This window comes from Gorilla gorilla, chromosome 4, assembly GCF_029281585.2.
Source record: "Gorilla gorilla gorilla isolate KB3781 chromosome 4, NHGRI_mGorGor1-v2.1_pri, whole genome shotgun sequence".
In the NCBI taxonomy this organism is placed as follows: domain Eukaryota; kingdom Metazoa; phylum Chordata; class Mammalia; order Primates; family Hominidae; genus Gorilla; species Gorilla gorilla.
Genome location: NC_073228.2, coordinates 152,840,504 through 152,850,000, shown reverse-complemented (window position 1 = coordinate 152,850,000; position 9,497 = coordinate 152,840,504). Strand labels below are relative to the sequence as shown.

The window sequence follows — 9,497 nt, the reverse complement described above, 5'->3', positions numbered from 1 at the left end:
TATATCATTGACTTCTCTTAATTTCTCCTACCTGCAAGAAGTAATTGCATTGTATAGTTATTCACATAACACATGTGAAGAAATGAGTTCAAAGAGGTTAAGAGATTAATTCTTACCCAAAGTCCTGTAGATAGAGAGTGGCAGCTTCAGGACACCAGTCCAAGCCTTATCTATATTGCAAGTATTGCATAAAACCTCAGCTGAAATTTTGATAAATTTTATGGAACTTAAGCTAGATAGATCTTGTTCACCTGAACATCCTGTCTGGGATGCATGGTAGTAGACTGAATAGCTCCACTGCTTATGAAATGTGTGACCTCAGGCAAGTTGTTAAGCTCTTGGTACTTCATGTTCTTCACTGGCAAATGGAGATGATAATAGTACTTGTCTCATGGGATTGTTGTGTGGATCAAATGTGTGAATATATGTAAAGTGCCTGGCCCATGTTATATAAGTGTTGGCTATTATTGTTATTGTGTTGACAGACGTTTCAGAATAGTACTTGTTTGGGCGAAGAAGTTAATGAACACTTCTTTGTTGAACCTGTAGGGTTAAGGCATGCTTAGAGGAATGTAATCTGGGCTAGATGCTTGGCTATTCAAGTGAGCATGTGACAGTGATGGTCTCAGTCTGCCTCCCTTGTCAGAGCATCATCTGTAAATGATTGCCTCCATCACTTACCAAGCACAGTCACAGGAAGTTGTGACCTCCCTTTATTGGAACTGTCATTTTGAACCTATGTTTAGTCTGGCAGACATTTTGACCTCCGTGATATATTGCTGAGGGTGTTTTGACTCCATGCTTATAAGTACAACATTAAAAACACCAATAATAGCTGAATTTTTATCAAGAAAGTATTTTCTTAATTAATGCTTACTCAATCATTTTTACTCCAAGATAAATGTTCAATACAGAGCAGTTAAACAATTTCTACCTTTTTCCATCTTCTATTTTATCAAAATCATTTTATGGAGATGAATTCTTTTGCATTTGGAATTTTACAATGATGGCTTATAATTTATTGACAATAATTTATTTGGGTCAAATTTTAGCTTCTGCCACTGAATTTTCCATTGTAGTTTTATTTCTACTAAGTCAAATTTTCCTGGTTTAAATTTGATTGATTTGAATTTTATTGGGATAATTTGATTCCCCTGTGAATGTTTGCTCATTAACACATTCTTTGTGTAGGTTAGCTGTTGTCAGTTTTATTTTGAACTGATTATTTCAGTCAAAACGGTGAGGGACAAATGCCTAATCACCTTAAGCGTCTATGGAAGCCAGGAGTGAGGCCAGGTAAAGGCAGCCCAGACCAGATCTAAATGAAACGCTGTGGGCTAAGTTTTCATTCACAGAAGATGGGCAGAGTGGCAGATCAGGGGTAACTATCAATGATACAAACTTCAAAGAAATGATGAGATACAGAGGACCAAAGTTAAAGTCAATGATATATGTGAAGCATGATGATTTTCCAAGCCATACCCAAACCCTATGAGCTGTGCATGTTATACCCAGCAGTTTAATCCTGGAAGACTCTTGGTGCATGTTGCAGGGATGAGTTAGCTCAGTGTGATGTAGTTAAAGAGCAGTGAGATTGGGGTCAGGTGATCTGGGGTCTGAACCTAGTTCTGTCACTCCTTGTGTATACTGGGACAAGTCCATCTCCCACCTGAGGTCTCAGTTTTACCAACTGTCAAAAGATTGCTCTAAAAGTTCATAGACCCCTTCGAAAATCTGAAAAAAAAAAACCAATGAAATCTCTTCTTGGAATTATGTATACACACCCATACACATACTTTCAAAGGGCTCATGGACCCTTTAATGCACGCCCAAGGATGATGAGTTAAAAACCTCAGTCTCTGTAATCTGTCAGGACCTGTCCAGGGTTGACATGCTAGGGCTTAGGTAGGTGTTACATATGTATCCTCCAGGTGATGCCTGAGAACTGACACACACACTGCTTATGGATAAAAATGGAGACATCCAGAAAAGCAGGATCTGGAACCCTTTGTATGCCTTGTTGGTTTCTTAGTGTTTTCATTAATATTATGAATGGTTAAGAGCATAAATCTTGGGATTATGCTACCTGGGTAAAAATCCCCACTGTGTGCATGACCTTGGGCAAGGCACTTAACCATTCTGGGCCTCCATTTCTGCATCTGTAATATGGAAGTATTAATGATAACAACTTCATAGGGCTGTTGGATGAAACAGCTAAATGTTCAATTGTTACCTCTTATTACCTAGTGATTGAATTCATGTTCTGATAATTTTATGTCATACAAAGTGGCAGCTGGTGGGCTTTGGAGACCCTCTAGCTCAGCTCTGTTGTTATTATATGAAAGGTGAACCAGAAAAGGGAAAGCCTTACCCATGGTCACCCAACACATGTTAGGGTTGCTCTCTGACACTCCCCTTAGACACCAGGAAAGTTGAGCCACCATGACATCATCAGCATACCAGCTTCCAGTGCAAGAGGAGGCTCACCTCCATGGATAAAGTCCCATGTGATGATCTGCCATATTTGTAGAGTTCTCTGACACCAGCTGTTTTTGTTGTGAGTATAGAGTGATTCAGGGCAGGTTGGACACCAGTGAGTATAATTTCTACAAAAGCAGTTTGCAAGAGCCTCTCATTCTACCTGGAAATTAGTCACACTGATTCTAATTACAAGGCTTTTGTGACCCCAGCTGACTGGCCACCCCTCCCAGAGCAAGCATTTCAACCACCCAGCTGCAATGTCTGGAGACTACTTGATGTTACTACCACTAAAAGAACTGGAGCTCCTGGGGGAAACCCTTCAGATATAACCACTGTATTATCTGACAGAAAGCAAAAGCTAAGGTGGAAGCCCACCCAAGAAACTTCTAAAGACTCTTGGGTCCTGGGAAATACAGGATGAGCCCATATGGCTAAAGTTAGCTTTGTTGTTGAGGGAACTGTGGACTTAATTGCTGGCGGGATGGTTTGTGTTGCTACTCCCCACAAAGAAATTGACCCTCTTCTTCAGAGCACAGCAAGGGGTACACATTACCCTACTGAAAGCACCTTCTTTGCCCTGCTGGTTTCAGCTGCAGGAAGTACATTCTTGCAGTATATTCACTCTCACATCCAATGTGGTATATGGGTAAAAGCTTTTGTATAGAGAAGAAAAAGTCCTCTACATATGTTAATTTCTACCCCATGTGTAGTTATTGGTCTTTTGCTGTGAATGTTCCTGGTGTTTTAAAGGGTCATATTAAACGTTTTGGGGCTTCTGAGGGATTGGGGTTTTGAAAGTCCCCTGGAAAGTGTCAACAGATGTTCAACAAGTGATCTAATTCTGGGTTTTGGGAAATGAAGTTTGTGAACTTGGCTGGGACCTCAGGGCTTGGAGTCAGATAGCTTTGGGACCTTGGAGACATGACTTAACCTCTCTGGGTCTCAGTTTTCTCACCTGTCAAATGGGTTATCCTAGAACTTGCCTTATAGAATTGCTGTGAAAATTAAAAGAGATAATGTACTTAGAATACTTAACTCAGGGCCTTGCTTATTGCAAATATTTAATATATAATTGCTATTATATTTTGTATCCTGTGTACTCTATAATAAATAACACAGCTAATGTTTACTGAGCATTTATGGTGTATAAAGCATTGGATTAAATTGTTTGAATGCATGATTTCATTTTCTGTGTTCACAACAACCTCAAGGGTGGTATTATTAACATGCCCATTTTATAGGTGAGGAAACAAGGTCTTGGAGAAGTTCATTAACTTGTTTGAGGTCCAATAGCTTGTGAGTAGCAGGGGCAGAATTTGCATTCAATTGATCTGGTCCAAGGGCCCATGCTGTTCACCACCAAGCTGCTCTGATCTCCTTTTGCTCCTGACTTGGCTTCATCAGCATGGTTGTCTTTAGGTTAACCTGGTCTTCCCCTCAAATCCTCTCCTGTGAACCACTTGGCAGCACAACATTTTGTGGGTATGTGTGTTTGTTGACAAATGCCAGCTTGCTTATGATGGGAGGTGTGAACATTTACAGCAAACTAAGGAAACTAAGGCTCAGAAAGGCATATATCTGTACTTCTAAAGAGGAACAGTTTGTCATCTTACTATGAATATATTTTAAATGACCAATGTCCTAGTAGGAGAAAGGAACTGCAAGTGCAAGCAGAGACAGGAATAAATCAGAGAAAGAACAAAACAGAGTAGCCTAGCGCACCCAGAGCATACCATCATGAAACCTACTTTGGGGCTATCTCAGTTTCCCCAGGATGGTTCACCTATGAGAGAAAGCAGGGAAAACTGGCTTAAGGGAGATATATTTTGAGTGAGAGGAGAGGTTGCTTGGAAATGACTCCTAGAAAAGAAGCAGCCCCCACCCCATCAAACACACACACATACACACAAACATGCACACACATGTGTATCCCCACACCCCAAGAACTCATTCTTTTCTGTTATGTATCTCATTTTTCCCCAGTGCAGATGGATTGATTCATAGGGACATTTCCCAAATGTCCTGGTTGCTGTAGAGTTCTTCTCTCTCAGTTCATTCCAGCTGCTTCTGAGTACCAGATTGTTGAAGCTCTTGGGTCCCTGTGACTCACTCTATCCTGGGTCACTCTCCAGATCCCCTTGAATGAGTGGTTCCAGTATTCATGTTCTGGAAGAATGGCATAAGATTTTATCAGACTGTTTTATTATCAATGCAAACTGGACAATACAGAATTGTACCAACATCTGCAGCAATATACATAGGTGGTCTGAAAATGTCAACATTTTGCAATCCCCAAAACTCACATGTAAGTCCTTCCTTCAGAGTGATTTTCCAAGGTACACAGTTCTGCTGACCAAGGTATAGCTCCTGCCAAAGGATTCAACAACTACAATGTGATTTCTGGATGTGAATGAATTCAGATATTCCTCAGCCATATTTATGCTGGTTAAGGTAGACCTAGGTTCAAATCTTGTCTCAAAGTGCTTAGTATCTGTGTAGCATTAACAAATCACTTTATCTTTCTGAGCTATGGCTCTTTCAACTGTAAAATGAGGATAATAAATACCTATATAGCAAAGTTGTTGTAAAATTAATGAATTAATATGTCTAAAGCAGTTAGCATGGTGGCTGGAATGTAATAGGTCATTAATAGATTATGGCTATTTTTAAAACCCATGACTTGAGCCTGTAATCTTGGAAAAAAGACTCAAAAAGGGAATTCAATGACTCCAAAAGGAACTCAAGGAAATACAAAGAAAATACGTTAAAAAACAATGACAATAGCAAATTCTTCCACAATCCAAGACATTGTTTTGTGTGTGTTGTGTGTGTTATATGAGTGTGTGGTTGGTGGTTGTTTTTTTATTTCCTTGATGTTTGGGCTCAGTAGGGCACAACTAGACCAGATAAGGGAAACATTTTGAGTGAGAGAGAAGGTTGCTTGGAAATGACATCTCAAATCCAAAGAAGAAAGCAAAGCGATAACCCTTGAAATAAAGTTATGGGGATCATGTTTTTGAACCATGAGATGGAACAAGTGACATAACAAACCACCCCAAAAGTTTCTGATTTAAAACAGCTTATCATCATCTGTTGGTCTGATGGATCGACTGGGCTCACCCGGGCAATTCTCGCTTGGGTTCTCTACTGTGGTTGCAGTCCAATAGTGGCCAGAGCTGGAGTCATCGAAGGCTCCTCTGGGCTGGGCATTGAAGATGGCTTCCTCACGGGGCTGACAGTTGATGCTTGTGGTTGGTTGGGAGCTCAGCTGGGGCTGTGATCAACTGGAGCCGTGAGCCATGTCGACTCCATGTGTCTTGGCCGTCTTACAGCATGGTGGCTGGTTCCAAGAGAGTGCATTCCAAGAGCTAGCATTCCAGGAGATTAAACGGGGAGCTGCAAAGCTTCCTATGACCTGGCCTCAGAAGTCACACAGTGTCACATCTGCTATATTTTATTGGTTATACAAAGCCAGCCTAGAGCTGGTATAGGAGGGGATTACTCAATGGCATGAGCACTGGGAAGCCTGGTTCACTTGGGGCTATCTTGGGGACTAGATAGTAAGGCAGCTTTACAAGACCAGATAACACTCCCATCTGGGGTAGGATTTTTGATAATGATTTTCATGTCCATGGGAGAAGGAGTAAAGATCCTTTGTTACCCACTTTTCATAAAATCTATCTTGTTCTCTTGAATCTTCCACCACTCAACTTCTAGCCTGTGTGCATAGAGTTTTTATTACCCAGTGAGGCCAAAAGAACCCAGCCTTGTCCTTAAGACATGCAGGAAAAATATTAGGCAAGTCACCTTCTCTGTCTCCAAGTGGGCAGATGATATGACTCTCTGTCCTTGGCCAGAGGAGGTGCAACAGTATTCTCGGCACTTCCTTGTGGGTATCTGGAGAAGTGGCTAAAGTGGAGATGGCTCACCTTTAGGTGCACTCACTATGTAAGCTTACTCTGGGCCACAGAGTGGAGATTTTCAGATTAGAAGTTTCATGATCTAAAGAACACACACACACACACACACACACACACACACAGATTTTGAATGAGGCCTCGAGTGAGGACATGACTTGGTGAGCTTCCCACACTTGTTAAGTGGTGGGAGAGTGACCACAACTTTGTTCTTCTCAATCTTAATCTGATGATCTTCACTGAATCACTCCACCACACTCATTATAAGGTTTCCCTTTGTTTCTGTAGTCATTCCTGGCACTTAGTTATTTCAGTGTTTATACATAGTGAGACTCTTTGAAAATGCTATAGGTGAGAAACCCAGCCAAATATGTGGAAGTCTTATGGAATATGCCCAAGACTATAGATGTAAAGACCGTGCGGGTCTGCTGTGGGATAGAAATGTTAGCTGGAAGCTCAGCCTGATCTCTCATGAATAAGGCCTGGGAGAGTTTCAACACCTTATCTCCTCAAGTTTACTTACGTACTCAATAAATAGTTGTTAGATTCCTTCCATGTGCCTGGCACTGCCCCAGGCTCTAGCAATAGATCAATGAAAAAAACTTATAAAGTTCTTGTCCTCTTGGCACTTGCAATCCAGTGAGAATATTCCTGAACATTCCCAATGGTGACAGATAGAACCAATCTTTGTTCAGAACAAAGACCATTGGCAAAAATGTGCTTTTTCTCCTCTCCCCACAGAGGGGTTACAGTGGTTAAAATATAATTTAAATCAAATTAAATTTAGAAGCATTTGATTTACACATTTCTTCTAAAGTGTGAGACTAATAAGATGATTTTGGAATGGATCTAAAATAAAGAATTTCAGATTAGAGAATTAAGCACAATGAACTACCATGAAATACATTAGCTGGGGAATTAATATTTCATTTTCCAAAAATCATTTTAGAAACAATAGCTCCTTGGCATTGAACTGGAGTCTTTGAAAACTCTGCCTCTCCTTGGAATTCTTGATATGACCTCATATTATTGCATTGTTAAATAATCTCAGCATTTTTTGGGTGTAACTGTTATAACAAGTTAACACTTGATGCTGTTTATACAACGTGTCCCTTGGAGGAGCAAGACAGAACAGGACTGGGAGATTACAGCATGGGAATGGGATTTAGGCTCGTCACATTTGGTTGACTGAGCAATTCTTATGCTCTGATTTGGCTTATTATGATGCCTACAAGTCACCCTAACAAGTGGCTTAATAATTTGTCAAAAAAGGTATCTGTCATGTAGTCAAACCTGTTGTGTATGAATAATCTAATTGAAGTTCACTTTTAAAATGATAATTCAACAAGCATTTATTAAGAACTTACTGCATTCTAAGCAATGTAGTTGATGGAGGTTGCTACCCTGGCAGATCTTAACTCACAAAGGGTCAGAGAAACAGCAGAAAAATGAGTGCTATGATAAAAGTAAGACAAGGAGATGTAATAGGGAGTGAGTGGGGTTACCTTGGCTTTCCAGGGCCTCCGTTTTCTCACTAAGTCTATCATTTAGAGCTGGGACCTAATGGAAGATCTCTAAGGTTCTTTTAGTTCTAACATTTAGTAATCACATGATTTGTGCTGTTAGGTTTTAAGAACAGTCACTAGCAATGTCTGTTTTTTAATTAGCACAATATTTAATTGCTTTCTGATTTCAGATACATTTTTTTTCTCTTGTTCTTACAAAAACCCTGCAGAGATGAAGAAGCTGTGGTTTAAGGCAGTTATGTAACATACCCAATTTCACATGGGCAGTAAAATAGGCTATTAAGCAGGGCCTTAGTGAGTGAAAATTGATTATAATTGGATCAAAACAGCCTTACTTAAAGAAGTTGAACTAATGAGTTCTAATTTGCTTTTAAACACCAAGATTCTGCATTTATGTGTTTTTCAAAAATCACCCTAGAGATGATACTCTGTAAGTCTCATGTCAGAAAAATGATCGAGTGGTATCTATAGGTTACTTTGCTCCCAGCACAGACATGAAGTCTTTTGAGCCCTAATGGAGATATGATAGTGGGCCAAATCTATATAAAAGTGACATTCCACACATTGAAAAATAAAAGTGGCTATAGCTGCTGGGAATGCAAAATGAAACAGCTGTTTTGGAAAATGCTTTGATAGTTTCTTATAAATTAAACATACACTTACAAAATGATCCAGAATTGCTACTCCTAGGTATTTATATCAAAGAAATGAAAACTTATGTATACAAAAGCCTATACACAAATGTTTGGAGTGGATTTATTCATAGTTGCCAGAAATTGGAACAACCCAATGTCTTCAAACTGGGAAGTGGATAAACAAACTATGGTGTATTCATACAATGGAATACTACTCAGTAATAAAAAGAAATGAGCACCCAATACATGCAACAACTTGGAGTTACATCAAATGCATTATGCTAATTAGAGGAAGTCAGACTTAAAATGCTACATACTGTATATCATCCATATGGCATTTTAAAAACTACAGGTTCAGCAAACAGATCTGTGCTGTGAGTTGGAGGAAGAATTGATGAAAAAAGACACAAGGAAATTGTTTGAAGTGATGGAGCTGTTCTATATCTTGATTGTAGTAGTGATGGCATTGAATGCATTTGCCAAAACTCATAGAACTCTGTAACTAAAAAAGAATGAATTTTATTATATATAAATTATACCTTCATAACAGGGTACCCTCAAATGAGTAGTAATATATTTTTGTGTGTGTTTTGATTTTAAGTGCTTTGAGTGAATAGTTTTTTTTTTTCCAGAAAAGTAGCTCATTCTTATTCAGTGTTTGTTTTCTGAGGATGTCAAGTGGAGTCAGAACCAATAAAAGTTCTATCAAGAAGAGTCTCAGTTAACCAGATTAGCTTGCCCAGGTTGGTGGAACCATGAAAACCAGATTAAAAATAATGGGAGTAATCTTCCATTGCTTCCATCCCTAGGATTCACTTCCTGTCCTGTTTTATACGCTTTGTAAATGGTACCTCTATAACCCATTATGTTTTTTGGCATCATTGCTCACTTTGACTATTTGCAGATTACAAATTATTTGAGGTCAAAGAAGTGAGTAG

The 9,497-nt window shown here is 39.4% G+C and overlaps 1 protein-coding gene across 1 annotated transcript in view; it reads left to right on the top strand.

Annotated features, from left to right (window-relative positions):
- Window positions 1-9,106, top strand: part of SH3TC2 (SH3 domain and tetratricopeptide repeats 2) — a 77,850-nt gene extending 68,744 nt beyond the window's left edge. Inside the window, exon 17 of the mRNA XM_004042785.5 lies at window positions 1-9,106. This exon is cut by the window's left edge and continues 10,525 nt beyond it. The gene's annotated coding sequence lies outside the window, so the exon portion shown is untranslated.
- The last annotated feature ends 391 nt before the right edge of the window (window positions 9,107-9,497 follow it).